Source organism: Oncorhynchus nerka, linkage group LG6 (assembly GCF_034236695.1).
Source record: "Oncorhynchus nerka isolate Pitt River linkage group LG6, Oner_Uvic_2.0, whole genome shotgun sequence".
Lineage (NCBI taxonomy): Eukaryota > Metazoa > Chordata > Actinopteri > Salmoniformes > Salmonidae > Oncorhynchus > Oncorhynchus nerka.
The window spans coordinates 82,702,695-82,715,602 of record NC_088401.1 but is presented as its reverse complement, the minus strand read 5'-3'; positions in this window follow the sequence as shown (position 1 = coordinate 82,715,602).

The following is a 12,908-nucleotide window of genomic DNA, read 5'->3' as shown; positions in this document are numbered from 1 at the left end:
ATTTGATCATATACATACCGGTATATACAAATACTGTATGTACTGTTTGTCCTTGCAACATGAGTTCAAGAGACTTCCTGAGATAAAACATTAGAGGTCTCAGTGTTGTTCCAGAGCGTATTACAACGGGAGTCTTGTCTTGTGGTCATGGTTAACCTCCATCAGCGTAACAGACCGTGGTGTTTGTTCAGCCGTCCCATCAAATGAGGCAGATTAATGTCTTAAACAAGTCAGTTACACTGTATAAATCAACAGGCTTGGAGGCAGCCCTGCCTGCCCTCCAAATGAAACCTAATCCCGCTCTGTCCCAGGTGCATGTCACTCAAGTCTGTGTCTGTACGTCAGTCCTATGACTGATCCGGCCCCAGTAGATGATGTAACACTGATGAAGATGATTTGGGGTCTGGATTTATGCATATGTCACATTATTAACATGTTATATTCATTGATCACAAGAAGAAAACTTGCATAGAAAAACTGATATAAACGTTCAAAATGTCATATTTGTTTTATCCGAGTTTTATACAGAAATACACATAGAAATAGGGATACAAATCAGATGTGATCCTTAATATTAGGGTCATACTAATATGGCATTAGTTAACAGCTTTTGACGTGATAATGTATTTTATTACATGGCTAAAATCAATCTCATAGACGAAAAGAAATACTTCAATCCTCCTATTATTTTTTTACTGTAAAATCCCTCAAACTGGAGACAACAATGATGAATTAATTATATTTACTCTCTCATTTGTCTGCCAGAATAACCTGCCAACACTTCTACTGTTCTGCCAGTCACTGGATATGCCATGACACAATTAATGCCATATTCTTTACGCACACAGATTAACAGTGTAGATGAGATCCTGAACGTGAGCTACTTGTTTCTGTACAGGTAAACCCACCAGTCTCCCTCATCTGTCTCATCCCTGGTCTAACAACATGTCTTTAGTTTAAACCCTGGGAAACAGTGAGTTATGACATTTTTGGCATAGCTCTCATACAGGTGAAAACATGTCAGAGAAACAGAGTTTAGCTAATGGTACTACACCTCCTGGAGAAATGTGTCCTCGACAACAACAAGTGTTGAGTAAGCCTCACTAAGAGCCATTTGGCTCATTTCAGTTGGTTGGGGTCTGGAACAAAACCATACCGTCTGTGGGATGTCGTCCATGAATGGACCCCATACTCAAAATACAGACGTTTTGCCACCAAAACGATCTGCATAGTCAATGATAACCGCGCGCTACCTATTCCTACAGGTAGACGTTAAACTAAAGACGACATTGAAAAAGACGAAGTATCCGTTACTTGACCATAGAAATCATATGTAACCTAACATGACGTATTACTTACGTCACTATAATGACCTATTATAGTTAAATGGCAACTTCTGACATTTCTAGATCTATTCTGGAAACATATTTCTCTGTCTAGAATCCTTCTGGTTCATGGTGAAGGATGTGGTGATTCTATAGCATTCTACATGACATCCCCAACGACGATAAGCTACAACTTGGCCAATGATAGGGGCTAATTATTACGGAAACTGGAAGTCCGTGAGCCCATCATGACTATTCCAGCAGAGGTCTTCCTCCTCTTGGTGTTTATGGACTATGAGCTCTTATAGAGCACCATACACTTCTACAATAGGATGAAGAAGACAATACACAACCATGCACTGTGTGGTCTTGTCCTGTTTGATTGTTTATGTCCTGTATTGTCCTATTCTGTTTCACAACACTACAAGCAGAATCTCCCCAAAGGGATAATAAAGTGATTCTTATCAAATCTAATCTACTCAGCAGGAGTGTCTGAGATAACATGTCACACACACAATGCTGAAGAGAACCCTCCTCTTCCTAGAACACCATAGTGACTGAATAGAATCCTCCTCTTCCTAGAACACCATAGTGACTGAATAGAATCCTCCTATTCCTAGAACACCATAGTGACTGAATAGAATCCTCCTCTTCCTAGAACACCATAGTGACTGAATAGAATCCTCCTCTTCCTAGAACACCATAGTGACTGAATAGAATCCTCCTCTTCCTAGAACACCATAGTGACTGAATAGAATCCTCCTATTCCTAGAACACCATAGTGACTGAATAGAATCCTCCTCTTCCTAGAACACCATAGTGACTGAATAGAATCCTCCTCTTCCTAGAACACCATAGTGACTGAATAGAATCCTCCTCTTCCTAGAACACCATAGTGACTGAATAGAATCCTCCTATTCCTAGAACACCATAGTGACTGAATAGAATCCTCCTCTTCCTAGAACACCATAGTGACTGAAGAGAACTCTTCTCTTCCTAGAACACCATAGTGACTGAAGAGAACCCTCCTCTTCCTAGAACACCATAGTGACTGAAGAGAACCCTTCTCTTCCTAGAACACCATAGTGACTGAATAGAACCCTCCTCTGCCTCTTATACCATAGTGACTGAGAACCCTCCTCTGCCTCTTAGTAACACCATAGTGACTGAAGAGAACCCTCCTCTGCCTCTTACACCATAGTGACTGAATAGAATCCTCCTCTTCCTAGAACACCATAGTGACTGAATTGAACCCTCCTCTTCCTAGAACACCATAGTGACTGAAGAGAACCCTCCTCTGCCTCTTATACCATAGTGACTGAAGAGAACCCTCCTCTGCCTCTTACACCATAGTGACTGAAGAGAACCCTCCTCTGCCTCTTATACCATAGTGCTTGAAGAGAACCCTCCTCTGCCTCTTACACCATAGTGACTGAGAACCCTCCTCTGCCTCTTAGTAACACCATAGTGACTGAAGAGAACCCTCCTCTGCCTCTTACACCATAGTGACTGAATAGAATCCTCCTCTTCCTAGAACACCATAGTGACTGAATTGAACCCTCCTCTTCCTAGAACACCATAGTGACTGAAGAGAACCCTCCTCTGCCTCTTATACCATAGTGACTGAAGAGAACCCTCCTCTGCCTCTTACACCATAGTGACTGAAGAGAACCCTCCTCTGCCTCTTATACCATAGTGACTGAATTGAACCCTCCTCTTCCTAGAACACCATAGTGACTGAAGAGAACCCTCCTCTGCCTCTTATACCATAGTGACTGAGAACCCTCCTCTGCCTCTTAGTAACACCATAGTGACTGAAGAGAACCCTCCTCTTCCTAGAACACCATAGTGACTGAAGAGAACCCTCCTCTGCCTCTTATACCATAGTGACTGAAGAGAACCCTCCTCTGCCTCGAACACCATAGTGACTGAATACCATAGTGACTGAATTGAACATAGTGACTGAAGAGAAACCCTCCTCTTCCTAGAACACCATAGTGACTGAAGAGAACCCTCCTCTGCCTCTTATACCATAGTGACTGAAGAGAACCCTCCTCTGCCTCTTACACCATAGTGACTGAATAGAACCCTCCTCTTCCTAGAACACCATAGTGACTGAAGAGAACCCTCCTCTTCCTAGAACACCATAGTGACTGAAGAGAACCCTCCTCTGCCTCTTATACCATAGTGACTGAAGAGAACCCACCTCTGCCTCTTACACCATAGTGCTTGAAGAGAACCCTCCTCTGACTCTTACACCATAGTGACTGAAGAGAACCCTCTGTCTCTTATACCATAGTGACTGAAGAGAACCCTCCTCTTCCTAGAACACCATAGTGACTGAATAGAACCCTCCTCTTCCTAGAACACCATAGTGACTGAAGAGAACCCTCCTCTGTCTCTTATACCATAGTGCTTGAAGAGAACCCTCCTCTGCCTCTTACACCATAGTGACTGAATTGAACCCTCCTCTTCCGAGAACACCATAGTGCTTGAAGAGAACCCTCCTCTGCCTCTTATACCATAGTGACTGAAGATAACCCTCCTCTGCCTCTTACACCATAGTGACTGAAGAGAACCCTCCTCTTCCTAGAACACCATAGTGCTTGAAGAGAACCCTCCTCTGCCTCGAACACCATAGTGACTGAAGAGAACCCTCCTCTGCCTCTTATACCATAGTGACTGAAGAGAACCCTCCTCTTCCTAGAACACCATAGTGACTGAAGAGAACCCTCCTCTGCCTCGAACACCATAGTGACTGAAGAGAACCCACCTCTGCCTCTTACACCATAGTGACTGAAGAGAACCCTCTGCCTCTTACACCATAGTGACTGAAGAGAACCCTCTGTCTCTTATACCATAGTGACTGAAGAGAACCCTCCTCTACCTAGAACACCATAGTGACTGAATAGAACCCTCCTCTTCCTAGAACACCATAGTGACTGAAGAGAACCCTCCTCTGTCTCTTATACCATAGTGCTTGAAGAGAACCCTCCTCTGCCTCTGAAGAGAACCCTCCTCTGCCTCTCTACACCATAGTGACTGAATTGAACCCTCCTCTTCATAGTGACTGAAGAGAACACCATAGTGCTGAAGAGAACCCTCCTCTTCTTAGAACACCATAGTGACTGAAAGAACCCTCCTCTGCCTCTTACACCATAGTGACTGAAGAGAACCCTCCTCTTCCTCTTATACCATAGTGACTGAAGAGAACCCTCCCTTCCCTCATAGTGACCTCTTATACCATAGTGACTGAAGAGAACCCTCCATAGTGACTGAAGAGAACCCTCCTCTGCCTCTTAGAACACCATAGTGACTGAAGAGAAACCTCCTCTTCCTAGAACACCATAGTGACTGAAGAGAACCCTCCTCTGCCTCATAGTGACTATACCATAGTGACTGAAGAGAACCCTCCTCTTCCTAGAACACCATAGTGCTTGAAGAGAACCCTCCTCTGCCTCGAACACCATAGTGACTGAAGAGAACCCTCCTCTGCCTCTAGAACACCATAGTGACTGAAGAGAACCCCTTCCCTCTTCCTAGAACACCATAGTGCTTGAAGAGAACCCTCCTCTGCCTCGAACACCATAGTGACTGAAGAGAACCCTCCTCTGCCTCTTATACCATAGTGACTGAATTGAACCCTCCTCTTCCTAGAACACCATAGTGACTGAAGAGAACCCTCCTCTGCCTCTTATACCATAGTGACTGAAGAGAACCCTCCTCTGCCTCTTACACCATAGTGACTGAATAGAACCCTCCTCTTCCTAGAACACCATAGTGACTGAAGAGAACCCTCCTCTTCCTAGAACACCATAGTGACTGAAGAGAACCCTCCTCTGCCTCTTATACCATAGTGACTGAAGAGAACCCACCTCTGCCTCTTACACCATAGTGCTTGAAGAGAACCCTCCTCTGACTCTTACACCATAGTGACTGAAGAGAACCCTCTGTCTCTTATACCATAGTGACTGAAGAGAACCCTCCTCTTCCTAGAACACCATAGTGACTGAATAGAACCCTCCTCTTCCTAGAACACCATAGTGACTGAAGAGAACCCTCCTCTGTCTCTTATACCATAGTGCTCTTTTCAGTCTTCCGTCACATTTCTCGGTTCTTTTAGAGAATCCAAGCTGTCAGTGATGAAGAGAACCCTCCTCTGCCTCTTACACCATAGTGACTGAATTGAACCCTCCTCTTCCGAGAACACCATAGTGCTTGAAGAGAACCCTCCTCTGCCTCTTATACCATAGTGACTGAAGATAACCCTCCTCTGCCTCTTACACCATAGTGACTGAAGAGAACCCTCCTCTTCCTAGAACACCATAGTGCTTGAAGAGAAGCCTCCTCTGCCTCGAACACCATAGTGACTGAAGAGAACCCTCCTCTGCCTCTTATACCATAGTGACTGAAGAGAACCCTCCTCTTCCTAGAACACCATAGTGACTGAAGAGAACCCTCCTCTGCCTCGAACACCATAGTGACTGAAGAGAACCCACCTCTGCCTCTTACACCATAGTGCTTGAAGAGAACCCTCCTCTGCCTCTTACACCATAGTGACTGAAGAGAACCCTCTGTCTCTTATACCATAGTGACTGAAGAGAACCCTCCTCTACCTAGAACACCATAGTGACTGAATAGTCTTCCGAGGGCCCCAGCTGGACATGCGCGCACCTCATCTACCTAGTGGATTGGGAGGGTTTCCTGGAGGAAAGGAGATTATGGACCTCAACGAACACCAAGCCTCCTCCTCTTCCTACTTTGCCGAACATCCTCTGCCAGGAGAGCTTGCTTTATTGTTTTCCACGCGTCGTTAGGACTGTGCCGTGGTCGCTGATCCTCCTCTTCCTGCGCCAGGAGAACACCATAGTGACTGAAGAGAACCCTCCCTCTGTCTCTTATACCATAGTGCTTGAAGAGAACCCTCCTCTGCCTCTTACACCATAGTGACTGAATTGAACCCTCCTCTTCTGTTGAGAACACCATAGTGAACACCATAGTGCTTGAAGAGAACCCTCCTCTGCCTCTTATACCATAGTGACTGAAGATAACCCTCCTCTGCCTCTTACACCATAGTGACTGAAGAGAACCCTCCTCTTCCTAGAACACCATAGTGCTTGAAGAGAACCCTCCTCTGCCTCTTATACCATAGTGACTGAAGAGAACCCTCCTCTGCCTCTTATACCATAGTGACTGAAGAGAACCCTCCTCTTCCTAGAACACCATAGTGACTGAAGAGAACCCTCCTCTGCCTCTTATACCATAGTGACTGAAGAGAACCCTCCTCTTCCTAGAACACCATAGTGCTTGAAGAGAACCCTCCTCTGCCTCGAACACCATAGTGACTGAAGAGAACCCTCCTCTGCCTCGAACACCATAGTGACTGAAGAGAACCCTCCTCTTCCTAGAACACCATAGTGCTTGAAGAGAACCCTCCTCTGCCTCGAACACCATAGTGACTGAAGAGAACCCTCCTCTGCCTCTTATACCATAGTGACTGAAGAGATCCCTCCTCTGCCTCTTATGCCATAGTGACTGAAGAGATCCCTCTGTCTCTAACACCATAGTGACTGTGAACCCTCCTCTGCCTCGAACACCATAGTGACTGAGAACCCTCCTCTGCCTCGAACACCATAGTGACTGAGAACCCTCCTCTGCCTCGAACACCATAGTGACTGAGAACCCTCCTCTGCCTCTTAGTAACACCATAGTGACTGAGAACCCTCCTCTGCCTCTTAGTAACACCATAGTGACTGAGAACCCTCCTCTGCCTCGAACACCATAGTGACTGAGAACCCTCCTCTGCCTCTTAGTAACACCATAGTGACTGAGAACCCTCCTCTGCCTCTTAGTAACACCATAGTGACTGAGAACCCTCCTCTGCCTCTTAGTAACACCATAGTAACTGCAGTCAGATAGTTGAGAGGACAGTGCTCCCAGTGAGACACCATGATTGGAGATAGTTGAGAGGACAATGGTGTGGTGCTTGGTGTGACCTTCCACATTGATTCCCAAGCAGTGTCTAAACCATCTCCCAACATATGTCCCATCACTCACTCACACGTAGACAGAGGTTTCCTCCCCACTTTCACAGATGTAGGTACTGATACTGAAAGTCATTTTGAAAATGAAAAGCTGTCATCTGAAGGGACCGGCCTGCCTGCGGCCTTGTGGGTAAATCAGTGTATATAAGTGGCACTTTCCTCAGAACAGTGACAGACCAGCTTGACCACATTCTGTCCGTGCACAACATCACAGAGACACGTCTTTTACCTCATCGTTCCATGTGCACAACATCACAGAGACACGTCTTTTACCTCATCATTCCATGTGCACAACATCACAGAGTCACGTCTTTTACCTCATCGTTCCATGTGCACAACATCACAGAGTCACGTCTTTTACCTCATCGTTCCATGTTCAGACACGTCTTTTACCTCATCATTCCATGTGCACAACATCACAGAGATCACAGAAACACGTCTTTTACCTCATCATTCCATGTGCACAACATCACAGAGACACGTCTTTTACCTCATCGTTCCATGTGCACAACATCACAGAGACACGTCTTTTACCTCATCATTCCATGTGCACAACATCACAGAGAGACTCATCATTCCATGTGCACAACATCACAGAGAGACTCATCATTACATGTGCACAACATCACAGAGAGACTCATCATTACATGTGCACAACATCACAGAGAGACTCATCATTCCATGTGCACAACATCACAGAGAGACTCATCATTCCATGTGCACAACATCACAGAGAGACTCATCATTCCATGTGCACAACATCACAGAGAGACTCATCATTCCATGTGCACAACATCACAGAGACACGTCTTTTACCTCATCATTCCATGTGCACAACATCACAGAGAGACTCATCATTCATTTGAGTTCCCTCACTCTGTCAGTCAGGCGCTTTTCATCTCCCAGGCATTAGAATCAGTTTGGAAGTAAACTGTCATTCCGTCAAGGAGAAATGTAGGGTGGGTTTTTTTCTGTGACAATTGATATGAACACCTGTACAGGATTGACATAGAGCATTACGTTACAGGTTATTAGATCATGACAATTGCATTTAGTGATGCGATATAATATGACGTTATGCTAAACATTTGGCATTATGAGAAATTGCAATTACATTTTGTAATGCCAATTACAAGATATACAACTTTTAATAAACGCAATGACAAAATATTAAAAGATAACTCAGCCTGGCATGTTTTTAAGCGTTTATGTTTTTCTAATTCATCGAACAAAAGACATTTCTTTCCTTCAAATACAACAGTGTTAAACAAGCGAGAGGACAGAACAGACAAACAAACAAGTCATCAACATAAAGACCAGCTGCAAAACAAACAGAGCAGGAGCACTGAGGTGTTTAAGGCTTAATGTTGTTCCCCGGGGACCCGTTTGGGCTGGTTAAAGCCTCATAACCCCCTGAGAGAGAACTGGAAACATACGCCACCACAGGAACACCCTAGGGCCTTCAGGAGGAGGAGGAGGAGATGCATCCTTCCCTCCTTCACTCCTTCCCTCTGGCTGGGGGAAGACAAAGGGAGAGGCGGTTTTCTAGGTCCTGACGGCCCTGACACCTGTCAACACATTAGGTGTCAAATAAACAGCCTTTCAACCTGGGCCAGCAGGTAAACCCAGTAGATGAAAGGGCACGGCTCTTGACACGCTGGGCTAGGTGTGTGTCTGGCAGATCACTCTAAAAGACCAGGTTGAAGAACGATGATCTGGCCTAGAGAGCATGCCAGAGAGACAGAGAAGAGCTGTGATAAGGTGTGTTCTGATCAGATTCAGTCTCTAATGAGAGAGCCCAGGAGACAGGAAGTAGGAGACAGGCCCAGGAGACAGGAAGTAGGAGACAGGCCCATAGAGACTGGTAGTAGGAGACAGGCCCATAGAGACTGGTAGTAGGAGACAGGCCCATAGAGACAGGAAGTAGGAGACAGGCCCATAGAGACTGGTAGTAGCAGACAGGCCCATAGAGACTGGTAGTAGGAGACAGGCCCATAGAGACTGGTAGTAGGAGACAGGCCCATAGAGACTGGTAGTAGGAGACAGGCCCATAGAGACTGGTAGTAGCAGACAGGCCCATAGAGACTGGTAGTAGGAGACAGACTCATAGAGAGTGGTAGTAAGAGACAGACTCATAGTGACTGGTAGTAGGAGACAGACCCATAGAGAGTGGTAGTAAGAGACAGAGGTAGTAGGAGACCGGTAGTAAGAGACAGACTCATAGAGACTTGTAGTAAGAGACAGACCCATAGAGACTGTTAGTAAGAGACAGGCCCATAGAGACTGGTAGTAAGAGACAGACTCATAGAGACTGGTGGTAAGAGACAGGCCCATAGAGACTGGTAGTAGGATACTGGTAGTAAGAGACAGACTCATAGAGACTGGTAGTAAGAGACAGACCCATAGAGACTGTTAGTAAGAGACAGGCCCATAGAGACTGGTAGTAAGAGACAGACTCATAGAGACTGGTAGTAGGAGACAGGCCCATAGAGACTGGTAGTAGGAGACAGGCCCATAGAGACTGGTAGTAAGAGACAGACTCATAGAGACTGGTAGTAGGAGACTGGCCCATAGAGACTGGTAGTAAGAGACAGACTCATAGAGACTGGTGGTAAGAGACAGACTCATAGAGACTGGTAGTAGGAGACAGACTCATAGAGACTGGTGGAAAGAGACATGCCCATAGAGACTGGTAGTAGGAGACAGGCCCATAGAGACTGGTAGTAAGAGACAGACTCATAGAGACTGGTAGTAAGAGACAGACCCATAGAGACTGTTAGTAAGAGACAGGCCCATAGAGACTGGTAGTAAGAGACAGGCCCATAGAGACTGGTAGTAAGAGACAGACTCATAGAGACTGGTAGTAAGAGACAGGCCCATAGAGACTGGTAGTAAGAGACAGACTCATAGAGACTGGTAGTAAGAGACAGGCCCATAGACAATGAATAGTAGAACACAGCAGGTTTGATTTACTCCAAATAGCTGGTATTTAGTCAGAATCGTAATGAGATTATCATAAAACAACGCTCATGGCAAGTGTTATAATACATTATAATAATGTTTTAATAAATATAATAAATGATTTATTAAACTTATATAACGCTTTCATTACAGACAAAATGTCAAAGCGCTTGTTAAGCAAAATGAACAACTAAAAGTATTTTAAAAATAAATATAGGCTACAATAGTATCCAGATCAGCTAGACCAAGTCTGTTTGAGTGATTCTAGATCAAGTCTGTTTGAGTGCTTCTAGACCAAGTCTGTTTGAGTGATTCTAGATCAAGTCTGTTTGAGTGATTCTAGATCAAGTCTGTTTGAGTGCTTCTAGATCAAGTCTGTTTGAGTGATTCTAGACCACGTCTGTTTGAGTGATTCTAGATCAAGTCTGTTTGAGTGATTCTAGACCAAGTCTGTTTGAGTGATTCTAGATCAAGTCTGTTTGAGTGCTTCTAGACCAAGTCTGTTTGAGTGATTCTAGATCAAGTCTGTTTGAGTGATTCTAGATCAAGTCTGTTTGAGTGATTCTAGATCAAGTCTGTTTGAGTGCTTCTAGATAAGTCTGAGATCAAGTCTGTTTGAGTGATTCTAGATCAAGTCTGTTTGAGTGATTCTAGATCAAGTCTGTTTGAGTGATTCTAGATCAAGTCTGTTTGAGTGCTTCTAGACCAAGTCTGTTTGAGTGATTCTAGACCAAGTCTGTTTGAGTGATTCTAGATCAAGTCTGTTTGAGTGATTCTAGATCAAGTCTGTTTGAGTGCTTCTAGATCAAGTCTGTTTGAGTGATTCTAGATCAAGTCTGTTTGAGTGCTTCTAGATCAAGTCTGTTTGAGTGATTCTAGACCACGTCTGTTTGAGTGATTCTAGATCAAGTCTGTTTGAGTGATTCTAGACCAAGTCTGTTTGAGTGATTCTAGATCAAGTCTGTTTGAGTGCTTCTAGACCAAGTCTGTTTGAGTGATTCTAGATCAAGTCTGTTTGAGTGCTTCTAGATCAAGTCTGTTTGAGTGATTCTAGATCAAGTCTGTTTGAGTGATTCTAGATCAAGTCTGTTTGAGTGCTTCTAGACCAAGTCTGTTTGAGTGATTCTAGACCAAGTCTGTTTGAGTGATTCTAGATCAAGTCTGTTTGAGTGATTCTAGATCAAGTCTGTTTGAGTGCTTCTAGATCAAGTCTGTTTGAGTGATTCTAGATCAAGTCTGTTTGATTGATTCTAGACCAAGTCTGTTTATAATAATAGTTATTCATTGTAGTTACAATGCAGAAGAATGTGTTACCATTATGTTCAAATGATAATGTTCCTGTCTCTCTGTCCAGTATTTATTTTTCAAATATGCTTTTGTCTGTTTGTCTAAATGCCATTTAAGATAAGCAGCCTCCTTCTCGTCTGCCGCATAAAACCCTCTTTTCCACTCTGAGGAGGTGAGGGGATGATGAGGGGATGATGCCTGAAGCCGTTACAGATTGCCTAGTCAGGTATAACACTAACTCTGGGTTTATGGCTACTTAGGTGGTAATATATCGTTCCAGAATTCCGCAGGTGTCTCTTTCCTTCCCAAAGTGGTCTGGATCAGATAAGGCCTCTCTCCCAGCCAGTCGCTCTGCTCTCCACCCTCAAACACACACACCATCAGCGGCTGCTCGACTGCTCTCCACCCCCGGGCCCCTGCTCCAGGCCTAGCTGTGTGGAGAGAGAGGTAGTACCAGGCAGGAAGGAAATGTGAAAATAATTATATATTTAACAGTCAGACACCTTCCTATAAATCCACAGACACATGGCTGTTACTGAAACGGCACCCTTTTCCCTGTGTAGTGCACTACTTTTGATCAGGGCCCATAGGGTAGGGGTCAAAAGTAGTGCACTATAAAGGCAATAGGGTACCATTTGGACCTCCAGCTAGTCCATTAGAGGTGCTGTGTTTCTACAGATGGAAATGACCCAATACGTGCAGAGACAGCAACAGAAACGAGGTTGGCGGTAGGTAGGTATTTTCTCCATACCTTTACGCTTTAATGACAGGCATTTTACAGTGGTGAGTTGATGATTGTAGTGAAAGGTATTGGAAGGGGGAAGGCAGGCTGCCTTACATTTACTGTAATATATGCCAGTTGCGACATGACGTGGCCGCAAATCGTTTCCTAAGAAGTCTATTTACCTGTGGTTGTTACTTTTAGACAAATGATTGCATCCCAAATGGCACCCTATTCCCTATTGAGTGCACTACATTTGACCGGAGCCCTACAGTATGGTCCCTTGTCAAAAGTAGTGCACTCAATAGGGAATAGGGTGTCATTTGAGAAACATATTTTTTTTTTACTGTTGTTGAGCCCAATCAACATATTTCAGTGACGATAACCACATTTCCATCCACAGTTTTTATCAGAGTGAAGTCATACTTACCTTCTTGCCCTTTGTGCTGTTGTCTGTGCCCAATAATGTTTTGAGGCTGCTGCCATGTTTGGGTTGCTACGATGCTGTGTTTTTGTGTGTTGCTACCATGTTGTACTGCTGCCATGTTTGGGTTGCTACCATGCTGTGTT